General features: G+C 44.5%; 1 protein-coding gene across 6 annotated transcripts in view; it reads right to left on the bottom strand.

The window, feature by feature from the left end:
• Window positions 1-24,033, bottom strand: part of LOC137564105 (E3 ubiquitin-protein ligase RNF14-like) — a 189,976-nt gene that overhangs the window by 92,658 nt on the left and 73,285 nt on the right. For 4 of the 6 annotated variants that reach the window (XM_068277484.1, XM_068277485.1, XM_068277481.1 and 1 more), the window contains exon 1: window positions 2,112-2,147. The exons of 1 other annotated variant lie outside the window; for it this stretch is intronic. The gene's annotated coding sequence lies outside the window, so the exon portion shown is untranslated. Of the gene's footprint in view, window positions 1-2,016; window positions 2,038-2,111; window positions 2,148-24,033 lie in introns of those variants that run through there. One more of the 6 variants, XM_068277483.1, reaches the window with a different exon arrangement.

Raw genomic sequence — 24,033 nt, 5'->3', positions numbered from 1 at the left:
TCTCCGCCACCACAAACAGGGTCCAAGACACCATGTGGATTCCTGAATTTTTAAGGCCGTAACAAAAACAATAATTTTTTCTGGTGCTTTAACATGCCTGCTTAATTTTTCTGGCTGCACTGCAACAAAACAAAAGGCATGTACATGTGTCAATTCCCCTTCATGATCGTTACCTTACAGCGGTGAAGGGGCTTGCGTATCACAATGAAGCAATGACCGCCGGCTATATGAGTGTGTTGGGGGGCACACCCAAGATAATAGGGTCATTGCTTCATTGTGGACTGCCCAAATTCGATCAGCTGGACAGTCAATGTTGTTCTGTCATTGAGCTACCTCAGCCCGGCAGCCATATGGGCTTGAAAACCGCCATCGCCTGCACTCTCGCCATGGTGTGCACCAGTCCAGCACGGCTATCACTACACAAACAGCTGTTTGCGGTGTGTTACACAGTGAGTTTGGTCTGTTAGTGTGAAGTAGTACACTAATTACACTACCTGATTGATGTATACACACACAAGGGGCTTGATTCACAAAAGAGTGCTAACTGTTAGCACGGCCGTTTTCGCGCGAAAATTCGCGTTCGCGAATTTTAGTGCTAAACGATAACGTTTTCACGCGCAATCGCGAATTTTCGCGCGAAAACGATATCAATTTAGCGGTAAAATTCGCGTTTGCGCACGAAAACGTTATTGTTTTGCGCGAAAATTCGCAATCGCGCGCAATGCGAAAATTCACGCGAAAACGGCCGTGCTAACAGTTAGCACTCTTTTGTGAATCAAGCCCAAGATGTTTTAAAGCACTTTATGCCTCCAATTTAGCATGCAATGTGATTTCTGCCCTTAAAACCCTGCTCTGCATCAAATCCGTAATTTTCCCCGGAACTTTAGGCGTGTATCCCACTTCGCCATGCCCCCCTCCAGATGTTAGACCCCTTGAAACATCTTTTCCCTCACTTTTGTGGCCAGAATTAATGTTTGAAGTTTTAAAAGTTCGCCTGTCCAGTGAAGTCTATTGCTGTTAGCAAACTTTTTCGGAAGTTCGCGTTCGAGAACCTAAAATCGGAGGTTCGAGCCATCTCTACCCACGGTACCAAGTGAAGTCCCTATGTCTGCAGGCCACAAATAGATGGATTAAGATGTAATGGCACCCTAGGAAAGTAAGTAGTCAAATTGTGTCTCTTTGAATTTAATTGAACATATATAGTATACCATACCTCCCAACTTTTTGAGATCAATGTCCTTAACTTGTAATATTCACACTGTCTGTCCTTGTATTGTTTTTGTTTGTGTTTGTTAAGCAACTGCCAAGACAAATTCCTTGTAGGTGCAAACTTACTTGGCGAAAATAAATTGATTCTGATCAGACAGAGGGTCACTTAAGCCACACCCCACCTCTAACCACACCCCAAACACACGTCATGCATAAAAAAAGTGTGTGCGTGTGCGTCAGCGTGCGTGAGTGCATGTCAGTCACCAGTCATGCATGCTATAGGGAAAGAAGAAGAATAAAATATAATAAAAGAAATCAATAAAATAAATACAGAAAAATAATTAAAACCACACTGGTCCTTTTTATCCTGTTTCATTTTCCTTCATATTAACATTTGAAAATAAGAAATATATCAGTTTAAAAGAAGGGAATAAAGTTTAGAGTTAAACACATTTTCATACAGAAAAATACATTTACTGTAAATAGATCTGTAAATCAGTCCTAAAAGAAGGACAAATGTATAATAAAGAGGGACAGAGGGATAGGGTTTACAAAACAGGGAGCTATGATACGGTATACAGACAGAACACCGGTGTATCCTGTTTATGGTTGTATATGTGAATCAGTCCGTGGATGACGCTACACAGAAGTAATGCTCGAACACATGAAGTCATCACCGAGCTTAGCTGCAGTGGAAGAAGCTGCAAACGTCATGTCAGGGAGCAGCCTGGGCTGGGACACTGTGTGCTAACAGCGACAGAGCACATTACAGGCGGCTCGCTTAGCTATGAGAGGCCGCAGCCTTACTGTCAGGACTTGGCCTCCTTATGTACAGCACACCATCCCCGTACTACTGAAAGTCTGAGACCCCCAACTCTATCATCACTTTCAGCAACACCCACCTGCAGAGAAGATCTCGAGTCCAAGGAAAACTTGCCAATCAGGAAGCGACTGTAGCTGCAGCTCAAGACGGGATTACAACGGCGCCACCTGCTGAACAGGAGAAATACTACCACTCTGTTCACATGCAGGAAGACGAGAATAAATGTAATTTCATTAGGTTGATTTTAATGGGATCGTTCTTCCCAGTCAGGGCCCTTTCACACTGTGTTCATTGCATGGCAACGAACTATATATCACCAGATTGCACAGACATGCAATGATATTTGTATAGGGTTTTCACATTGAGGGCTTGATTCACTAAACCGTGATAACTCATAACATGGCCGCGCTAGCGTTTATGCGATCGCGAATTTTCACGTGCACCGCAAAAAAGCTAGCGCGGCCGTGATGTGAGTTATCACGGTTTAGTGACTCAAGCCCTGAGTGCGGTGTGGTGGGTGCCAAAGGAGCAACGCACAGCATCAAAGGAGCAATGCACAGCATCATAGCTCCTAACTTTCCCTCTTTTGCAGGAATAGTCCCTCTTTGGGAACCCTGTCCCTCTGTCCTCCTCATTTGTCCCCCTTTCAGGACTTTGTCTCTCTTTCTATGTAAATATACAGGATCTTCTCAAAAAATTAGCATACTGTGATAAAGTTCATTATTTTCTGTAATGTACTGATAAACATTAGACTTTCATATATTTTAGATTCCAATACACACAAATGAAGTAGTGCAAGCCTTTTATTGTTTTAATATTGATGATTTTGGCATACAGCTCATGAAAACCCAAATTTCCTATCTCAAAAAATTAGCATATTTCATGCGACCAATAAAATAAAAGTGTTTTTAAAACAAAAAAAGTCAACCTTCAAATAATTATGTTCAGTTATGCACTCAATACTTGGTCGGGAATCCTTTTGCAGAAATGACTGCTTCAATGCGGCGTGGCATGTAGGCAATCAGCCTGTGGCACTGCTCAGGTGTTATGGAGGCCCAGGATGCTTCGATAGTGGCCTTAAGCTCATCCAGAGTGTTGGGTCTTGCGTCTCTCAACTTTCTCATCACAATATCCCACAGATTCTCTATTGGGTTCAGGTCAGGAAAGTTGGCAGGCCAATTGAGCACAGTAATACCATGGTCAGTAAACCATTTACCAGTGGTTTTGGCACTGTGAGCAGGTGACAGGTCGTGCTGAAAAATGAAATCTTCATCTCCATAAATCTTTTCAGCAGATGGAAGCATGAACCCACTTTTGAACCAGAAACAGCGGCAGAAGCGCCTGACCTGGGCTACAGAGAAGCAGCACTGGACTGTTGCTCAGTGGTCCAAAGTACTTTTTTCGGATGAAAGCAACTTTTACATGTCATTCGGAAATCAAGGATTCCAGAGTCTGGAGGAAGACTGGGGAGAGGGAAATGCCAAAATGCCTGAAGTCCAGTGTCAAGTACCCAAAGTCAGTGATGGTCTGGGGTGCCATGTCAGCTGCTGGTGTTGGTCCACTGTGTTTTATCAAGGGCAGGGTCAATGCAGCTAGCTATCACTAGATTTTAGAGCACTTCATGCTTCCATCTGCTGAAAAGCTTTATGGAGATGAAGATTTCATTTTTCAGCACGACCTGGCACCTGCTCACAGTGCCAAAACCACTGGTAAATGGTTTACTGACCATGGTATTACTGTGCTCAATTGGCCTGCCAACTCTCCTGACCTGAACCCCATAGAGAATCTGTAGGATATTGTGAAGAGAAAGTTGAGAGACGCAAGACCCAACACTCTGGATGAGCTTAAAGGGAAGGTTCAGGGAGGAGATTAAAAAAATAAAAATAAATTTCCACTTACCTGGAGCTTCCTCCAGCCCGTGGCAGGCAGGAGGTGCCCTCGCGCCAGGTTGGGCTCTTCTGCGCTCCATTTCCTGGGACTTCTGCGTCCCACGCCGGCGCGCTGACGTCATCGGACGTCCGCCGGGCTGTACTGCGCATGCGCAGAACTACTGCGCCTGCGCAGTACAGCCCGGCGGACGTCCGATGACGTCAGCGCCGGCATGGGACGCAGAAGTCCCAGGAAATGGAGCGCAGAAGAGCCCGACCTGGCAGCCGGCCTGGCCAGGTCGGGTCGGGCACTGGAGACCACCGGGAGCCTGCGGAGCGGCGGCGAGGGCACCTCCTGCCTGCCACGGGCTGGAGGAAGCCCCAGGTAAGTGGAAATTTATTTTTATTTTTTTAATCCCCTCCCTGAACCTTCCCTTTAAGGCTGCTATCGAAGCATCCTGGGCCTCCATAACACCTGAGCAGTGCCACAGGCTGATTGCCTCCATGCCACACCGCATTGAAGCAGTCATTTCTGCAAAAGGATTCCCGACCAAGTATTGAGTGCATATCTGAACATAATTATTTGAAGGTTGACTTTTTTTGTTTTAAAAACACTTTTCTTTTATTGGTCGGATGAAATATGCTAATTTTTTGAGATAGGAATTTTGGGTTTTCATGAGCTGGATGCCAAAATCATCAATATTGAAACAATAAGGCCCGGTTCACATTAGCGGTGGCCGTCCGGAATCGCCGTGCCGGAGCCGGACCGCTTGCCGAACGGACGGAACGGACGCACGGCATAGCAATGAAAGCCTATGCGTCCGTTCACATGCGTCCGTTCTGCCGGACCGGATCCGGACCGGATCCGGACTCCGGCGTCCGTTCCAACATGCGCTATTTTTTGGTCCGGCTCCTCCGGCAGCCGTATCCGGGGCGGAGCCGGACTGCACCATCCGGCCAATACAAAGCTATGAGAACCGGAGAGCGCACAACACACTGGCTAAAAATCCGGATGTTCTACCCCACTTCCTATGCGGATTGTTGTGGCGATTTTGGATGGGGACACATGGGCAAGCATTTTGGAGTGGAGCAGCAGTGACTTTAAACGAGCTGGAGATGTTGGCAGCATGTCGGAGGTGGAGGTGAGTGCTAAACAGCGGAGGGCCTGATTCCACAGGTCCCCCTTCTGCTGACCTCCCAGACCCCAACATTTTTATTTGGTTTGTACTAACTTTTGCCAAACGGATCCGGATCGCATCCTGATGAACACCTGATGCAACCTGACCGGATCCGGATCGGATACGGATCAGAACCGTACGGTTCCGATCCGGATCCGGTCCGGATCCGGTCAGGTCATCCGGTCCGTTTGGCAGAGAACCGCAAGTGTGAACCGGGCCTTAAAGGCTTGAACTACTTCATTTGTGTGTATTTGAATCTAAAATATATGAAAGTCTTTTGTTTATTAGTACACTACAGAAAATAATGAACTTTATCACAGTATGCTAATTTTTTGAGAAGATCCTGTATATATTTCTCTACTAAAAAATGTGTTTGATTTTTTTTTAGCGGACCTTTGTTTTTTTTTAGTGAACATTTTACTGTTGGCAGGTGATGTAGCTGCTGCTTGCTTTTTTTGGCAGTTGGAAGCAGCAGTAAACAGCTATTTCCAACAATGCAGCAAGGTTCACAGACAGGAAACTGCCAAGAGTATGTACTTTTCTGCCGCCTCCTGCTGCTTTTCTTCCCTCCATAGTGCAGTATATGAATCTCAGTGTAACTAAAGGCCCATACACACGTCTGATTTTTGCGAACGACGGGTCGTTTGAACGTCCAGTCGTTCAGTCGTCCGCACGCCGAATCAGGCGTGTGTACAGACTGTCGTTCGCGTGATAAGACTGAGTTTGAGCGATCCACCGGGCGGATCGCTCAAACTCAGTCTTATCACGCGAACGACAGTCTGTACACACGCCTGATTCGGCGTGCGGACGACTGAACGACGGGACGTTCAAACGACCCGTCTTTCGCAAAAATCAGACGGGTGTATGGGCCTTAAGTTTATACCTGTACTTGGATTACTGTGCAAGCTGATAACAGATAGTGAACAACTATTATCTTGAGTCTATGCATAGCTTATAGGCGTTCATTAGTCCTGATATTGTAATCAGAGTCCAGTAAACAATCCGAGTCAGGGCAGGTTGCAGGCAGATAATCAGAGACAAGTAGCATGCAGAGGTCAATCAGGAGGAGCAGATCAAGGATAGTAAATCAGGTTGGGTCACAACAGGAGATCAAACAGAAACAGGCTGGTCAGGAGCGAGCCGCTGGAACAAACAGACTAGCTGTCAGAACGAGCAGCACTGACTGAAAGGGGAAACAGGCTAGTTTTTTAACAGACCAGTGTTTTGGCCCATAATTTCATACGCCACACATGCGCATGAACATTCGCCAAAACTTTGCACAAGGCCTGACGCCATTCTGCACAAGCGTGCACAAACGCCTGGTCACTGCCACAAGAGAGCGGCCGGCAACACGAGCGTTTGGAGACTGGAGGACGCCAGTGCCAGAGCAGAGACACGCGGTGAGGACGCCAAGGCCAGAGCAGAGGCACATGAGTATGACAGAGACTCTCCAAAAACTCAGAAGTTCAATACATGCAAAAGTTGTGAAGCTGCTATCAAATAAGTGTTGGGATTAGGGGTTATGTTAATATGTAACTTGAACTGTTGATGATGTTTTTGATTGAAATAGCTTTTGATTTTAGTAAATATGACCGCCTAATGTTTCAAATTCAACAAATGACTATTTTCAATTCTTAACAACCTATAAAATGTTTTGAAATTCTGTTGTGCACAATAATTTTGAAAAATGCATTTTACATTTTTTTTTATTTTTGAAAAACAGACCATTATCATTAGGAGCTTTGTTCAATAACATTCAAATTATACTCGAATGCAGTGGTGCTCAACCTTTTTGGGATGAGGGCACCTTGATGGCTTTGACTTTTTTTCAAGGCACCCCTGGACAAAAACAGCCATTGAAATGCTGTTATGACTTTTAATAATAATAATGATATTTTTATAGTGCTTTTCTTCCTGGGGACTAAAAGCGGTGTGACCCTGCGTTATGGAGTCTTAAAGGCTCGGGAGAAGAGGTGGGTTTTTAGCCTTTAGCTATCCAGAGAAGGAGCCTCTCACACTGATTGTGGAAGTAGGTTCCATAGAGTAGGGGCTGCATAGGAAAAGGCCCAAGCACAAAATGTTTTTAAGTGAATCCTGGGAATAACAAAATTCATCTTAGTATAGAAAACAGAGGCGCCAACAAAATAAAAACAGTAAATAAAATGTTTAAAAATGCTTAGGAGGCAGTGGTGGACTTACCTCCTGCAAGCAGACACAAGAAACTGTCTGTTTCACCAAAGTATAATTTATTGGCATACTCCAAAAATATGGGGGGGGGGGGGGCTGCAACGCGTTTGCAGGTTTAAACCCGCTTCCTCAGGCAATGAGAGTAGGAGCATACAACTGGGGGACAAAGGCAAGCATGGGTGTATATCACAACCATATATATTGTGATTACAACAGAGTATAATCGTGCCATATGAAAATATAGGTTATGACAGTGCTGGTGGAATAAGACAAATGCATGCATTCACAAATAAATACGTGGAGTAAACTTCGGCGATCATTATAGGTTGAACAATGTTATTGTGAACAGTGGGCAAGAAATGGAATATCAATGTAGTGACCTAGGTGATATACTAGCAGGGGTGGATAGGTATTAAGGTATGTGCTAAATAAAAAAGGAAAAGGATTGGGGTGGGGTGGTACCGGGAGTATGAAGCTTGTAGAAATCAACAACAGGTACATAGGAGGGTTGGCAGCGTAATGTTAGTATGAAAAATGTGGTCACTTACCAGTATTTGGTCCTAGTAACACCTGGCGCCTCTGTGCCTGGTGTTACACCTAGGTGAGTTAAATAGTATTCAAACTCGCCCCTGGACCAATTGGAAATGGGAGTGGGGCGGCAAGTTCCCTCCAAAAAGCAAAGTTATATAACCTGTTTATGTTTGGACGGATGTGACCTAAACGTCGCATCCGTGACGTAGTTGCCCTTCCGTGCAGTGCGACCATAACGTCGCACTGTGGGCAGATACCTCCCGGGATGCTGTGACGTCATGCGCTTGTTCATGCGCATGCGCCAGTAGTTCCGTCGTCGTCAGTCTGTATCCTGTGGCTGGGTGGAAGTAGTGCTGTGGCCATCTTGTGTCAGGGCAAATTGCCCTATTCTTGTATAGCGCATTCGTTGGAGTATATTGTAGGGATATAAAGTTTTTATTAGGTTGTATTATGCAAAAAAACATATTGGGCAAAGTGACCTATGGTGATTTAAAAGGGATAACTTAAAGATATTGAATATACATATAAGATTGGCCTATGCATACTGTTAACCACTGGCACTGGCTGGATAGTCTAATGGTTAAAGAGACACTGAAGCGAAAACAAAATTATGATATTATGATTTGTATGTGTAGTACAGCTAAGAAATAAAACATTAAGATCAGATACATCAGTCTAATTGTTTCCAGTACAGGAAGAGTTAAGAAACTATTGTTATCTCTATGCAAAAAAGCCATTAAGCTCTACGACTTTCAAAGTCGTGGAGAGGGCTGTTATCTGACTTTTATTATCTCAACTGTAAGTAAACAAATGTCTTTTTCTCTGCTAGAGGAGAGGTCATTAGTTCACAGACTGCTCTGAAAGAATCATTTTGAATGCTGAGTGTTGTGTAATCTGCACATATAGAATGATGCAATGTTAGAAAAACACTATATACCTGAAAATAAATATATGAGAATATTTTCTTTGCAGCTAATCTTCTAGTAATTATTCATAGTACACAACCAATTCATTATATCATATATTTTTTTTTCGCTTCAGTGTCTCTTTAAGGGCTCTGCCTCTGACACAGGAGACCTGGGTTCAAATCTCGGCTCTGCCTGTTCAGTAAGCTAGCACCTATTTAGTAAGGAGTTCTTTGGGCGAGACTCCCTAACACTGCTACTGAGTGCGCTCTAGTGGCTGCCTCACCAGCGCTTTGAGTCCGACAGGAGAAAAGCGCTATACAAAAAAAGGAATTATTATCATTATTATAACTATATGGTGAATGTGCTGCTGCCCTCTACTGGGCAATTTTTATATTGTTGAGATTATTGATTTAGTACTTGTGATATTAGTGTTCTTGGAAGTATTCCAAAGTTATGTAACCTTGTGTGGAATACAACCAGTTATTAGTAGTATAGTTAAATACAGAAGCAGGGAGGGTATAAACAACCTGTGTGAAGATACGGTAAGTAGATTATAACATAATGTAATCGCAGCAGTAAAACCCCAAAAAATTAAATACATGAATATAGTTATAAATATAAAAGAGATAGGGAGGAATAATGAAGAATAAACATGTATCTTAGGCAGACAGAAATACAATAATTCAAACTTTATGCGTGGTACAGAATAAGTATTAAAAATATAATAGAAAATATATCATAAAAAATAGAATAAAATAAAATAAAAATAAACATAAAAATAAGATAAAGAAAAAAAGATATGATAAAAGAGGCGACTGGGATTAAAATATTTTTTTTTGTGTAATGGGGTTAATAGACTTTTTCAAGCTGTTCGTTGAGTCCTTCCGGTACAAGGGTTCTCAACATCTGAATCCAGAACATCTCTCTAATTTTTAGACGTTCAAAAGCATCCAATAGGTTTTGGTTGATGGTTTCTATAAGAGTGATACGGAATAAACTAGGGTCGCTATTGTGATAAGTGCTGAAGTGACGTGAGACGCTGTGTAGGGGAATTTTTTTTTTGTGTATTTCTTTTATGTTGGCCAATTCTGCTACGTGCTGGTTGGGTAGTATGTCCCACGTACTGGAGGTTACAGGGGCAGGCGATGACATAAATCACGTACTTGGAGGTACAGGTAATGCGGTTCTTGATTTCATATTGTATTTTAGTGGTATTGGAGGTGAAGGTGTTTGTAGTCTGAATGAAAGTACAAGCTGCACATCTAGTATTGTGGCAGGGGAGGCAACCTGGTTTTGATGGTCTCTGTGATAGGGTGGGTATGGGAGTTGGTCGTAGGCGGCTCGGGGCTAAGATGTTCCGTAAGTTTGGTGCTCTTCTGTATGTAATGGCTGGTGTTGGCGGTAGTAGTGGGCGAAGATAGGGATCCTGTAATAGTATGTCCCATCTGTTCTTCAATGCGGAACGGATTTGGGGGTGTTGAGCATTAAAGCGTGTGATGAAGCGGGGAAAGCTGTCCAGAGCGGAGTGGGCTGTATCAGGTGCTGTTTTTGGTGGTTTATGAATTTTGGCCTTGAACCTGGCATCTTTTATTCGTTTTTTAGGATACTTGCGGGTTATGAATTTATTGGTGAGTTTTTCTCTATAAATTTCATCTTGTTGGCAGAGCGGAAGGTGCGTGGAGGGAAATATAGTTCCAATAGATCCGCTATGTACTTGGCTCCCATGTGGTGTAGAGCCTTGAATGTCGGCAGGCAGATCTTAAAATGGATTCTCCATTTTACTGGCAACCAGTGAAGAGGTTGCAGTACTGGGAAGATGTGTGAGCTGCGGGGGGCATGGGCTAGGAGTCTGGCTGCTGCATTCTGTACTAGTTGTAGGGGGCGCAGAACCTTATCCGGGGATCCGATGAACAGGGTATTGCAGTAGTCCAGGCAAGAGGATACAAATGCATGAACTAGAGTAGGTAGGTCTTCAGCTGGGATAAGGTGTTTAATTCTTGCTATGTTTCTCAGATGGAAGAATGAGGACTTGATGACAGCCGATACCTGCTATCTGACTTATATTAGGCAGTATCCCCCCGTCCCCCCATTAGATAGCATCCCCCCATCCAAGTAGCTAGCGATGCTTATTAGGCCACATTCCCCCTTCAAGTAGTCAGTGACCTCCATTAGGCAGCATCCCCTCTCCAAGTGGTCACTCACCCACCCAATGTATATCAATGTGCAGTTGCATTATCTTACGGCAATGCACAAAGGATGGACATGAATGCTAAGGCACCCCTGTGAGGTGCTCAAGGTGCACCAGGGTTAGTCATTGAGAACCCCTTCTCTAATGATTGATGACTCAAAAATTATGCTGACTGACACTTGCATCGACTCTTTCCGAAATTGGCAGTTTAGTTCAGCATCAATGTCCGACACAGGAATACATGCCTGTCGCTTTATGCCCTTCAGCTGCATCACATCATTTATATATTACTTGGGTGCATGTGGGCTCGCCGTTAGGGGCACCGTTGCCAGAACTAGTCTAGCACGGCATTAGGCTACAGGGAACAAAGTGTCAGTTAAAGTCCAACACCTTTGTCCCCTTGAGCACAACACTGTGTTGTGTAATAACACAATTACACAGGCATACATGCACTGGGGGCAGAGCTGCAGCACAGGAGATGCCCCCCCCCCCCCCCCCAACCTCCTAGGTCACTGAGCTGCGCTTCTCACACGCATGCTTAATGTGATCTTTTTTAGAATCACCTTCAATCTATTTAATTCTAAGCTTCCTACAAACACCACATTTTGAGATATATACCATATCCCAATAGAAGTGGGGGGCTGCAACTTGACACAGAGGTTGGTGTGTGTAGTAGGTTTGGCTGTGAAGATACTAAGAATATCAGAAACATAATCTAACGGAAAATGTGGCAGCACACCGGACTGCGCATGCGGGGCAACACAATCTTTGAGGCAGCATAATCAGACACAGCACTGGGTTTCCTCCTTGCTCTAATGTCAGGAGGTAGAGACCCTAACAGCTCCCTTCTCAACAGCACCCACCGATCACCCATGTCCCTCCCACAGACAATGGATCAAAGTAAGTGCTCCAATAGAGTGTCACGAATGAGGCAGGGTGGCTAGGAGAAAAATGCCCTTGGCCTAAGATAGGATGAGACAATCTACCAGGCAGATCACTCAGGGATGCCGAGGGATATTGGGGGTTACTGTACACATGCTGTCCGGTCGACCCGCTCAGTCAAGATCCATCTAGAGTGTGTAAAAGGTTTAAGTTATTTAAAAGGTTTCATCATTTATCCTCATGGATGGATGTTGGTACAGTATGTGAATTTAGCCTCAACAGGCTATCATGGTACAGTCTTTGAAGTGCCCCAGAGCTAAAATCTATGAACTAAAGATCGTTTTTTTTCTCTATCCCCTGCATTCAAACGATATTCTATGCCAGGCAAGGGTTTTATGGCTGTAATCAGTGAGGGTTACAATATGGTCCCACCATTTTCAGACTGGGGAGAAAATGTCACTTGAATACCTAAGTGTTTAACTCTTTCAGGCAAAAACAGAAGAAAAGGAACACAGGCTAGTTATTTGTATACTTGGCACTGTATACACAGTTGTCTATCTCATCATGTCACATGTCACCTCAGGTACACTTTAAGTAAATCTGAAAATTGTTCAGCTGGGGTTGAAATCTGGAGAGTCGGTTCAGCCTCTGATTTTACCTGGGTTTGAAATGTGGATGAAAAACACCTACCGGATACCCCACAGTTTTCTTGTGCTCTTTTTTTAAACTTTTTAGAGCGGGTTTGGCTAGCCAGACACTGATTTTAGTTTTCCTGGTCGGAGTTGGGGGAACGGCGTCCTTTTCGTCTTGGAAGAAGTCGGCTACCAGAGGATAAAGTAGGAACAAAAGGGAATGCCACATTCAGCCTGGAAGGCTTGGTCTATCTATGAAAGAGTGACAAATTAGAGATTGCCACTTCTGTGTTTGCCTCCGTGCTACTGTTCAGGCAGCTCGCGCATGTGCAATAAGTAGCACAAATTCAATCAGGCTCATCTTTTTCTTTCACTAAGTTTTTATTGCAAAAGATATTTTACAGAAAAACAGAGCAACCATTTTAGAAAAAATGATTATGATAGTCATAGACTGGAGACATAGATTGACGATAAAAGTTCTTCAAATATGGTTGGCATTTAACTATAAACTATTTAACTATAAACTAGATATTAACATCAAGTATATATATATATATATATATATATATATATATATATATATATATATATATATATATATAATAAGGTTTAGACACCTCCCCCTCACAATATATCATCACAAATTTAGTTAAAGGACAACTAGTATGTATATAGTATGCAGTTATGAGTTAAAGCCTATTATAATTCTACTTCTCTCCTCCCAATCCGTCTGGAACTTAATTTTATTATCATTTATCATATTATACAAGTAATCCATCAACCTTATTTCTTTAATTCTTGACATAACTAAACTGTATGGAATAGTAGTTTGTTTCCACTGACGAGCTACTGACCAAAGAACTGCACAGATAAGAGCATAATAAATTCTTCAGAATTTTTTAGGGACCTTGGGGTTGGGAACAAATAATAAGGCATGCTTAGCTTCCAAATTAATCTGAGTAGAGGCAACAGTTGACAGACTTAAAGTAGCCATACACTGGTCGATTTGCCATTAGATCGACCAGCTGACAGATCCCTATCTGATCGAATCTGATCAGAGAGGGGTCGTATGGCTGCCTTTACTGCAAGCAGATTGTGAATCGATTTCAGCCTGAAACCGATCATAATCTGTTGAGCTGCTCCTGCCGCCTGTGCGCCCCCCCGTATACATTACCTGAAGCTGGCTCCCGGGCATCTTCTCCACGCTGCACCGCACCGCTCTGTTCCGGCTCCATCCTGGCGCTTCCTGTGTCACTCCGTGACCAGGAAGTTCAAATAGAGCGCCCTCTATTTGAACTTCCTGGTCACTACAGTGACACAGGAAGCGCCGGGATGGAGCCGGAACAGAGCGGTGCAGCGCGGAGAAGACGCCCGGGAGCCAGCTTCAGGTAATGTATACCTGATCGGATCGGCCGCCGCTAGCAACGCGCTACCTACCCGCGGGGGCGATCGAGGGTAATTTCCCGCACGGCGCGATCGACGGACCGATCCGATTTCGGGAGGAAATCGGATCGGCGGGTGCTTTTAGCGCGAACGATTGGCAGCAGATTCGATCCAGGGATCGAATCTGCTGTCGAAACGGCCGCGAATCGGGCCAGTGTATGGCCACCTTTAGTTTTAAGGTATCCGAGATGGGACAAATTTTATAACAATACCAAAAAATATGAGAGAACCGTCTTCCTGACAGCCCCTGAAATATAGTGGAGAGGCTGAAGGGAAGAGTTTATGTATTTTCCTAGGAGATCTGTACCACCTGGTAAACAATTTCAGCTCTGTGTCTTTTATCATAGGTGTTTGTGTTGCTGCTATTAGATTTTGTGCCAAGGTGCGCCATTGATTAAGGTCCAGATGAATTTGCAATTCATCTTCCCAGTCCGTCATTAGCTTAGTTTTTTGCTCTTGTTGCAAACCAATTAGGTGTAGATAAAGTCTGGAAATAGAACCAGATAATGACTCATTGCTAAAGAACCAGCTTTCATAGAAGGTACAATTGAACCTGCCAAGTGGAGCTGTGGTTTTAAGAAAGAAGTTTCGGATTTGAAGATAATGGAAATATTCGCTACTGGGTATGTTATAATTATATTTAAACAATGAGAAGGCAGAACATTTTTTCCAATATCCAAAACCTGTTTGAGGTAAGCCCTTGGGAAACCCACTTAGAGAAAGGGACGCTACTCTGAAAGGCTGGAGGAAACCCAGGGTGTCCTATAAATGAGAGACGGGGGGGGGGGGGGGGGGCTTAGATGAACATAACTTCATGGTTCCCCTGTATTTATGCCATAACTCAAAGTCTGCATGTACGATTAGGTTCAGGTCTCTGAGCACTCTAGCTTGCGTAAACGAAAAATAGGGAACATTCTGTATATTGTATGGTAAAACAGAATCCGCTTCAAATTGTGCCCATAAAATTTGAGGGGGAGTTCTAGACCACTGCACCTGTTGGGAAAAGGGAGTTGCCACAAAATAGTAGAATATATTGGGAACCCCAACTCCGTCCTCTGTCTGCTGTCTATATAAGTACATATTTTTGAAACGAGAAGGCTTGCTATTCCAGACAAATTTGTTAATGGCCTTTTGGAATTTAAGTAGCATAGATCTAGAAGGGTTTATAGGGAGAGCTCTCATGATGTATAATATACGAGGTAAACTTACCATTTTTATAGCAGTCACCTTTCCCAACCAGGAAATCCTGTAGTGACTCCATTCATGTAGGGTATGCTCAATTGATCTCAGCAAAGGTCCATAATTAATTGTGGAAAATGAATCAAAAGAGGAGGTTAGTTTTATGCCCAGGTAAGGGACGTGAAACCCAGCCCATCTAAAATCAAAATTTGCCTTATATAATTTAACAACCTGATGAGGAAGATTGACTGCTAACGCATGCGATTTTGAAGTATTCACCCGCAAACCAGAAAAATTACCAAAGTTTTCTAATAAAGGCAGCAATATAGGCAAGGAAGTGAGTGGTTGCGATAAAAAAGTAATGCATCATCCGCATATAAACACTAAACAGTTAAAAAGATGCTCTAGAGCAGCTGAACGGCGCTGGAGGAAAAGTAACACAAGTGAGGACTTCATCTCATATAAAATTGCCTTGAACAACTTCAGAAATGCACTCTCTGTGGCAAAAAAGTCCTATTTTTCTTCCCTAATATCCGTCCATTTACACAATCCAAAACGCTTGTTCAGCACCTTCAACTCCGTTCTCCATCCCCCTCCTCCTCCTCCTTCATCTTGCTTATCAGCGGAAGAATTTGCAACATACTTCAAGTGAATTCTCCACGCAGCCCTCAAATCCCACCTACACACCTCTCGACTGTTCTCTAACTGCCTTCTCTCCACTCTCTGAAAACTCTCTCTCCTCTGTAATTGCCAAAGCTAATCTAACCACCTGTTCTTTGGATCCTATCCCCTCCCATTTCATTCCGCAGCTATCCTCATCTCTCTTGCCTGCACTAACAACGCTATTTAACCTGTCCCTCTCTACTGGCATCTATCCGTCGCCACTCAAAAAGGCTGTTGTGACACCACTACTTAAAAAACCATCTCTAGATCCTACCACACTTGCCAACTACCGCCCAGTCTCACTTCTCCCATTTGCATCCAAACTACTTGAACGCCATATACATGCAGAATTAAGCCATTATTTATCTGCTAACTCCCTACTTGATCAGTTCCAGTCTGGCTTTCGCTCTAACCACTCCACGGAAACAGCCCTTACCAAAGTGGCCAATGACCTTCTTACAGCTAAATCCAAAGGTCAATTTTCCATACTCATCCTTCTTGACCTGTCATCAGCATTTGATACTGTCGACCACACCTTACTCCTACAAATACTTTTAAATGTAGGAATAAAGGGCCTTGCTCTCACATGGTTATCTTCCTACCTCTCTGGAAGGTCCTTCACAGTCTCCTACTCAGATCAAATCTCTTCTCCTCATGCTTTGTCTGTCGGGGTTCCCCAAGGCTCTGTCCTTGGTCCTCTCCTCTTTTCCATCTACATGCACGGTCTTGGTGATTAAATCAACTCATTCGGGTTTCAATACCACCTCTATGCAGATGATACACAACTGTACCTCTCTGCCCCAGATCTTAACTCCCTCCTTAAACGTGTTCCTGACTGCTTGTCTGCTATATCCTCCTTCATGTCCTCTCGCTTCCTAAAACTTAATATGAGTAAAACTGAACTAATAATTTTTCCACCGTCTCTGTCCACCTCCCTGCCTGAAGTAACAATAAATGTTAATAACACTCCCATAACTTCAGTTCCCAAAGCTCGGTGCTTGGGGATAATATTCGACTCATCTCTCTCTTTTATTCCTCATGTTCACTCCATAACCAGCTCCTGCCATCTCCAACTCAAAAACATGTCTCGCATCCGTCCTTTTCTCACTCAAGACACAACTAAAATGTTAATACATGCTCTCATAATTTCTCGTCTGGACTACTGCAACATACTACTCTGTGGACTACCTTCTAACAGACTGGCCCCGCTCCAGTCGGTACTGAACTTAACTGCTCGTCTCATTCATCTTTCTTCTCGATCTTCCTCTGCCGACCCTCTTTGTCAAGCTCTTCACTGGCTGCAAATTAACCAGAGGATTCAGTTCAAACTCCTAACCCTAACCTACAAAGCTCTCCAGAATCTCTCTCCCAGGTACATATACTCACTAATTTCCAGATACAAACCCAATCGCAATCTCAGATCGGCACATGATCTTCTGTTGTCCTCCTCTAGAATCACCTCCTCACATTCACGCTTACAAGATTTTGCACGCGCTTCACCCCTCCTCTGGAATGCCCTCCCACAACACATCCGTCACTCGCCAACCTTTGTTGCCTTTAAACGCTCTCTAAAAACACACTTGTTCCGACAAGCATATGCACTACCTTATCCCACTTCCCTTTGTCCTAAGACCAAATTGCACTCCTACTAGGTGTCCTAAAACACACAGCCTCTATATATTTGCTGCATACTACCCCTCCTCTTTTTCCCCCCATTTCCTTTAGATTGTAAGCCTGCAAGGGCAGGGTTCTCTCCTCCTTTTGTGTTTTGGTAACCATTATACATTTTATTCATCATGTTAATTTTATCACTGCCATTACCAATTCTATAATTTGCTTTTGTATCATTCTTTGTATTTTGTCACTAATTATGTATCTTGTATTTTGGTGTATAGCATTGTCTGTATTATGTACCCCATGTTTGTTTCCTACTTTGTACAGCGCCACGGAATATGTTGGCGCTTTATAAATCATTAATAATAATAATATAAGATGAGTTTGTATTCTTTCCCATGCTTCATATAACCTTTAATGTCGGAGTTATTGTGTATGGCTAAAGAAAGGGGTTTAATGGCAATTGAGAACAATAAGAGCGATAAGGGCAACCTTGCCTGGTTCCCCTGGTGATGGGCAAGGGTTTTGAAAGTATTCCAGGGAGTTTTATTCTAGCTTGAGGGGCATTATATAATGCATATATTCCATTAAGGAAAGGGCCCATAATTCCCATTTTAAAAAGTACTTTGTGGAGATAATTCCATAGTACCGAGTCAAAGGCCTTGTGTAGGTCCAGGCTCAGCATTAAAGAGACACTGAAGCGAGAATAATTCTCGCTTCAGAGCTCATAGTTAGCAGGGGCACATGTGCCCCTGCTAAAACGCCGCTATCCCGCGGCTAAACGGGGGTCCCTTCACCCCCAACCCCCCCCCGCAAAATCAACGACCAAATTGGTCGTAGATTTTGCTGCTCCTAGAGGCAGGGCTGCAGCAGTTAGTCGCGTCTATCAGCGGCGCATCGCCGCCTCTCCCCCGCCCCTCTCAGCGAAGGAAGACTGAGAGGGGCGGGGGAGAGGCGGAGATACGCGCTGACAGACGCGTGTGGGGCAGGGCTGCGGCGGTTAGCCCTGCCTCAATCCGGAAAAGATCCCCCGCTGCTCGGAGGGGATTTCGGGGGGTCAGGGACCCTCGTTTAGCCGCGGGATAGTGGCGGTTTAGCAGGGGCACACATGCCCCTGCTAACTATGAGCTCTGAAGCGAGATTTACTCTCGCTTCAGAGTCTCTTTAAATACCTCTGATCGAATAATTTAGCGTCTTGGAGAATATTGCATGCTAGTCTAGTGTTGTCTGCAGTTTGGCGTTGGGGATAAAACCTGTGGGAGAGAAATGAGGTCTGATATAACCAGGGATAGACGACTGGCCAAAATTTTAGAGAAGATTTTTGTGTCATTATTAAGTAAAGAAATAGGTTGATAGTTCTGTGGCAAAGTATGATCTAAATTAGGTTTAGGTATAAGGGACACAAAAGCCTGGGTTATATCTGGGGAAAATTAGTTGCCCTGTAAGGTTTCGTTGTATAACACCTTCATCTGCGGAGCAGCGGAAGTAAAATATCTTTAAATTGTTTATACTATTGGCTGTTAAAACCATCTGGGCCTGGTGCTTTAGAGTTTTTTTTAAAGAAGAAATAGCTTTAGAAATCTCCTCAGAAGTAAAAGGAGAATTAAGTACTTCTAATTTTTCAGTAGAGAGGGAAGGTATGGGGAGGGAATTTAGCCAGTCGTCTATCTCCGGGTCAGCCTGAGTAACAGAGGGTGAAAATAAAGCTATAATATTTTTCAAAAATTTCCATAACCTTTATGGGTAGGGATTCTAATGTTCTGTGCCTATTTTGAAGTTTATACAAATGGGGTGGTTTGTAATAAGAGGATCATTTTCTTGGGAACATGGTACCAGCTTAATTTCCATAGAGTAGGAATTTTGCTCTAGAAATTTTTTATGCCTTTTCCGTGGACTCAGAGAGCAGTTGAGTCAAAGCATATCACTTATCTTTGATAAGGGACAAAGTGGCATGGTCTAAGTCTACACTGTGTTTTCTATATAGCATATCAAACTCCCTTGTAAGCCTAACGCTGGGTACTCACTATGAGATTTTCTGGCCGATTTACTGTCGATTATTTCCAACATGTTCAATTTGCTTTTCGATCGATTTCCGAGCATTTTCTCGATTTCCGAGCTTTCCTGTATAACAAGAAGACACAGCCAGATAATTAAATTGTTACATTTTCTGAGGATATGACTGTCGTTGGGCTTATATCAGATGACGAGAAAGTTGCATACAGGGATGACGACAGGAACCTGATTGCATAGTGTTGTTAAATATAAAAAAGACCTAACAAGTTATTCTTGGACTTTAGGACCACCAAAAAGACCAAACACATACCGAGAATGAACAATACAGAGGCTGTGGAGAGAATTCCCAGCTTTACATTTCTGGGAGTCACCATTGCAGAGGACTTGTCATGGGCTAACAACAATTTAGCTTTAATTTGCATAGCACAGCATTGCCTCTGCTTTTTGAGAAAGCTAAGGCGTGCTAACCAGAAGCTCCGCAAGAGGCGTGCAGGGGATGCGGGCCGCTCCGGGTGTCACCTCAAAAGGGCAGAGCAGAGGCAACTGAACGGGTCTCCATTCCCTGGTTCTTATGTCATGTGATTACACGGCACATGCAGAAGAACCACAAAGTGGAAGTGTAATCCCGGGTCGGGAGCTGCAGCGAGTGGAGGACGGACAGGACAGGAGACACGGTGCTAGTAATGGCAAAACCCACTGCGCTATTCTGCCCAAAGGAGGATGGGCATAGGAGGGAGGAAAGAAGCGGCTTCATGTATGTGTTTAGCGGAAGGGGTTTTAAAGGTTACCCCTTTCTGGTGTGGGATGGGGAGGGGTGTCTACCTTATACAAGAGCTACCCAATACTGCATGTGGGAGGGCGAGTTGAGGATACACAGAGCCCACTTTAATTTTCTTGGGGGAGTGAGAGCAAGGGTATAACTTAAATGTGCTCACCCTCAAAAAAAGTCTGCTGGCTCAGCAGCCCCCCACCCCCCCATAAACCCTGATGAACCCCCACCTGCACACACACACACAGACACACTACGGTATATTAGGTAGTTTCAAGGTGCCTAAACCCCTTCCCGCTCCCACTCACCCACCCCCACCGATTAAGCAGCAGAGCTTAAGAGATGAGTGAAGGGGACCTGTCCCACCACCGGAAGCAAAATATGTATAACGCTCCACTGCTGCTCTGCATATTATTACAGGAGCATATGGGGGGCCCGGGGGGGGGGGGGGGGGGTGATACCATGGGTTACCGCACCAGGAGATACCAACCCCTAGTGATGCCTCTAGTGCTAATCGTCCTCAGAAGCTGCTGGTTAATTTCTACACATGCACTATAGAAAGCATTTTGACCAATAGCATAACGGCCTAGTACAGTAGCTGCACCAAGGCTGGTAGAGAAGCCGTGCAGAGGGTTGTAAAAGGCTGCACACCTGCATCACCCACTGCCACAGTCCAGATTCCCCACACATGCCACAATGAGTATTGCATCTTTTTTGTACCCAAGTTGGATTTGTAAATGCACATACACTTTTTTGGCAGTAAATGCTTCAGTAGTGCCAAACTTGATTTCCTTCTTCTTATTGACTGCATATTGAGCTATACCTTTGCTTTGAGCACATTGTGAATTCAGGACTTTACACATACACCGCCCCGTTGTGCCTTTCACAGCAGTTCATTCATCTGTGCGCCTGCCTCCCTTCCTTGTTTTGCCGAGGTCATTATCGGCACTGAACTACCATGACTCAAACTCCTTTATAAGACTCGCTGTATGAGAACGGCCAAAAACATTAGCAAGGATAACATTCACTCTGGAATCACCTTGTTTGAGCTCCTACCATCAGGTAGACATTTTGGATTAATCTGCATACACACTGACTTAAAAACATTTTTTTCTCATCTGCCATACACTTGTGAAACTCTACATCTTCTCTGAAATAATTAACACAGTGTACAACATTTTTAAATATTTGAAATAGTTGGCAAACTTGTATAATTCCTCTATTTCTACCTTTGTTTCAATCACAATGTTCCTTATATGCACCGTGGGGCTGTCATGAAAAGTAATTTTGCTGTGTTACTGTAACGATCGGTGTAACACAGAGAGGGTCTGATTACCGGTGAACTGCAGTCTCACCAGGAATACAGAATATACCCGATTATTGGTGATCTGCAGTATCACCGATAATCAGATATATACACTAACCTCTGGACACCAGGGAGAACAAGTGAGTGTTTAGATGCAACAGTAAACTTTGAGTACTTCACCAGAAGTATGTTCCTTCCTATGGCCTAGACTCTCCAGGAGGGAGGAGCTAGGCTGAAGGTAGGAAGGTCAGAGCGTGAGTGACACCCGAGTGGGAGGGTGTCACTAACAGGTCTGGGAACTGCCTCTAACAGTAAGGCCAGTTCTCGAGGTCTGCAAGCCAGGTCGTTAACACACAGACAAATAAGGTACAGAATCAGGATGCAAATACAGAGTCCAGGAACGAGCAGAGTTTTGGCAACAGGATATCAGAAATAGCAAGGTACAGAATCAGGATACAAATACAGAGTCTAGGAACGAGCAGAGTTTGGCAACAGGGTATCAGAAATAGCAAGGTACAAGATCAGAGTTCAGAGTAATAGTCAGGCAGGCAGAAGGTCATAACAAATAATACAATTCAATGTTCCTAATGCTAAGGTGTGAGCGCCTTGATGTCAACACCTTTGGAAACTATGCTAGAACACAGATACAGACAAGGTCTGAGTGCTACCACGTTGTGATCGCAACGGCAGACAACCAGAGAATGCCCAGCACCCAGTATATATAGTAAAGCGCTCTCCAGCGCCTCCCTTAAGTGCTGGACCAATGGCAGGTGGTGAAAATGTCAGCTGACCAGCCTGGTCAGCTGACCCTTTTCTGGCTGTCATATAAGCTCTGCCTCTCAGCGCGCGCGCGCGCGTCCTTCTGAATCTGTGTGGACTAGCAGTCCCAGCCACATCAGACATGTCTTGCAATGCAACCATTGATTCAAGCGTGGGGACCGCCGCCCCGCTCTCTAAGCGAGCAGCGGTTCCTCCGCGTCCGGCCGCAATGTCAGCTGCTCTGCCATGCGTGCAATCTGCCGCCTCCAACGCGGACTCCACCGCTCTGTCCATGCGGCATGCGGCGGTTTCTCCGCGTTGTGCCGCCATGTTAGACGCGGAAACAGCCGCCTTGCGACGCATGGAACTCCCTTCTCAATTTGTCCGCATGCATGCGACACTCAGGTACCCATGATCTCTCCTCAACACCATACCCTTTCTAATGAACCAGATATTGTACTGAGTCCTGAACTATGCGAGAGTCTAAAATCTTCTCTACTCCGTGCTCAGGTTGGTCATCTATCATCACAGGAGGAGGAGGAGTGGGACCCACATGAACTGCTGGCTTAAGCAGGGACACATGAAAAGATCTCACGCCGCGCATACTGGCAGGGAGGTCAATGGCATAAGTGACATCGTTGATCTTTCTAGTCACTGGGAATGGACCCACATACCTGGGCCCCAACTTAGCTGAGGGCTGTTTCAAGGTCAAGTGACGTGTAGACACCCAGACTAAGTCTCCTGGTAAAAACCTCCACTCTAAGGAACGTCTCTTGTCGGCTTGACCTTTTTGACTTTGAAACGCCTTCTCCAAATTATCTTTCACCATCCACCATATATCTTTAAATGACCTTTGCCAGGCCTCCAGAGCTGGAAACGGAGTGGAGGCGACTGGCAATGGGGAGAATTTAGGCAATTTCCCGGTCACTACCTGGAATGGACAAAATCCTGAAGAGGAACTTTTTAAATTATTGTGCGCAAATTCTGCGAAGGGTAAAAACTTGACCCAATCATTTTGCGCTTCTGCAACGTAACACCTTAAAAACTGTTCCAATGATTGGTTGACTCTTTCTGTCTGACCATTGGTCTGTGGGTGGTAGCCCGATGAAAATGACAGTTCCATGCCCATTTGGTGACAGAATGCCCTCCAAAATCTGGAAACAAATTGGACTCCCCTATCTGACACGATGTTTTCCGGAATGATATGCAATCGGAAAACGTGGATGATGAACAAATCGGCTAATTCCTGGGCCGAGGGGAGTCCTTTCAAGGGCACAAAATGGGCCATTTTACTAAAACGATCGACTACCACCCAAATGACCGACATGCCCTCAGACTTGGGGAGCTCAGCCACAAAATCCATGGATAAGTGGGTCCATGGCTCACTCGGGGTGGGCAAGGGCTGCAATCTTCCCACAGGTGCCAGTCGGGAGGGCTTACTCCTCGCACATACCGCACATTCTCTAACAAACTCTTTGCAATTGGCTGCTAGAGACGGCCACCAAGCGCATCTGGCTACAAGGTCCTGTGTTCTGGAGGCCCCAGGGTGTCCCGCATTCCTGTGTGAATGGAACATCTGCAAAATCTGAAGGCGAAATGGCAGTGGGATGAACATAACCCCTTTGGGCTTCCCCTCCGGAATGTCCTGCTGAAAAGGACCTAAAGTCTCTGTCCAATCTTCCCAAGTCTCAGTTGTAGCTAGTACCAGTTTCTGGGGGACAATGGTCTCTGGGGGGGAGGGCTGTGCTGCTGTCTCTGGCTCAAAGCATCTAGACAGGGCATCTGCCTTAATGTTTTTGCTCCCTGGGGTGTACGTAATTATAAATCTGAATCTCGAGAAGAACAATGACCATCGAGCCTGACGGGGGCTTTATCTTTTGG

Source organism: Hyperolius riggenbachi, chromosome 3, assembly GCF_040937935.1.
Source record: "Hyperolius riggenbachi isolate aHypRig1 chromosome 3, aHypRig1.pri, whole genome shotgun sequence".
Classification (NCBI taxonomy): domain Eukaryota; kingdom Metazoa; phylum Chordata; class Amphibia; order Anura; family Hyperoliidae; genus Hyperolius; species Hyperolius riggenbachi.
The sequence above is the reverse complement of the archived record's forward strand: the minus strand, read 5'-3'. Positions and strand labels throughout refer to the sequence as shown.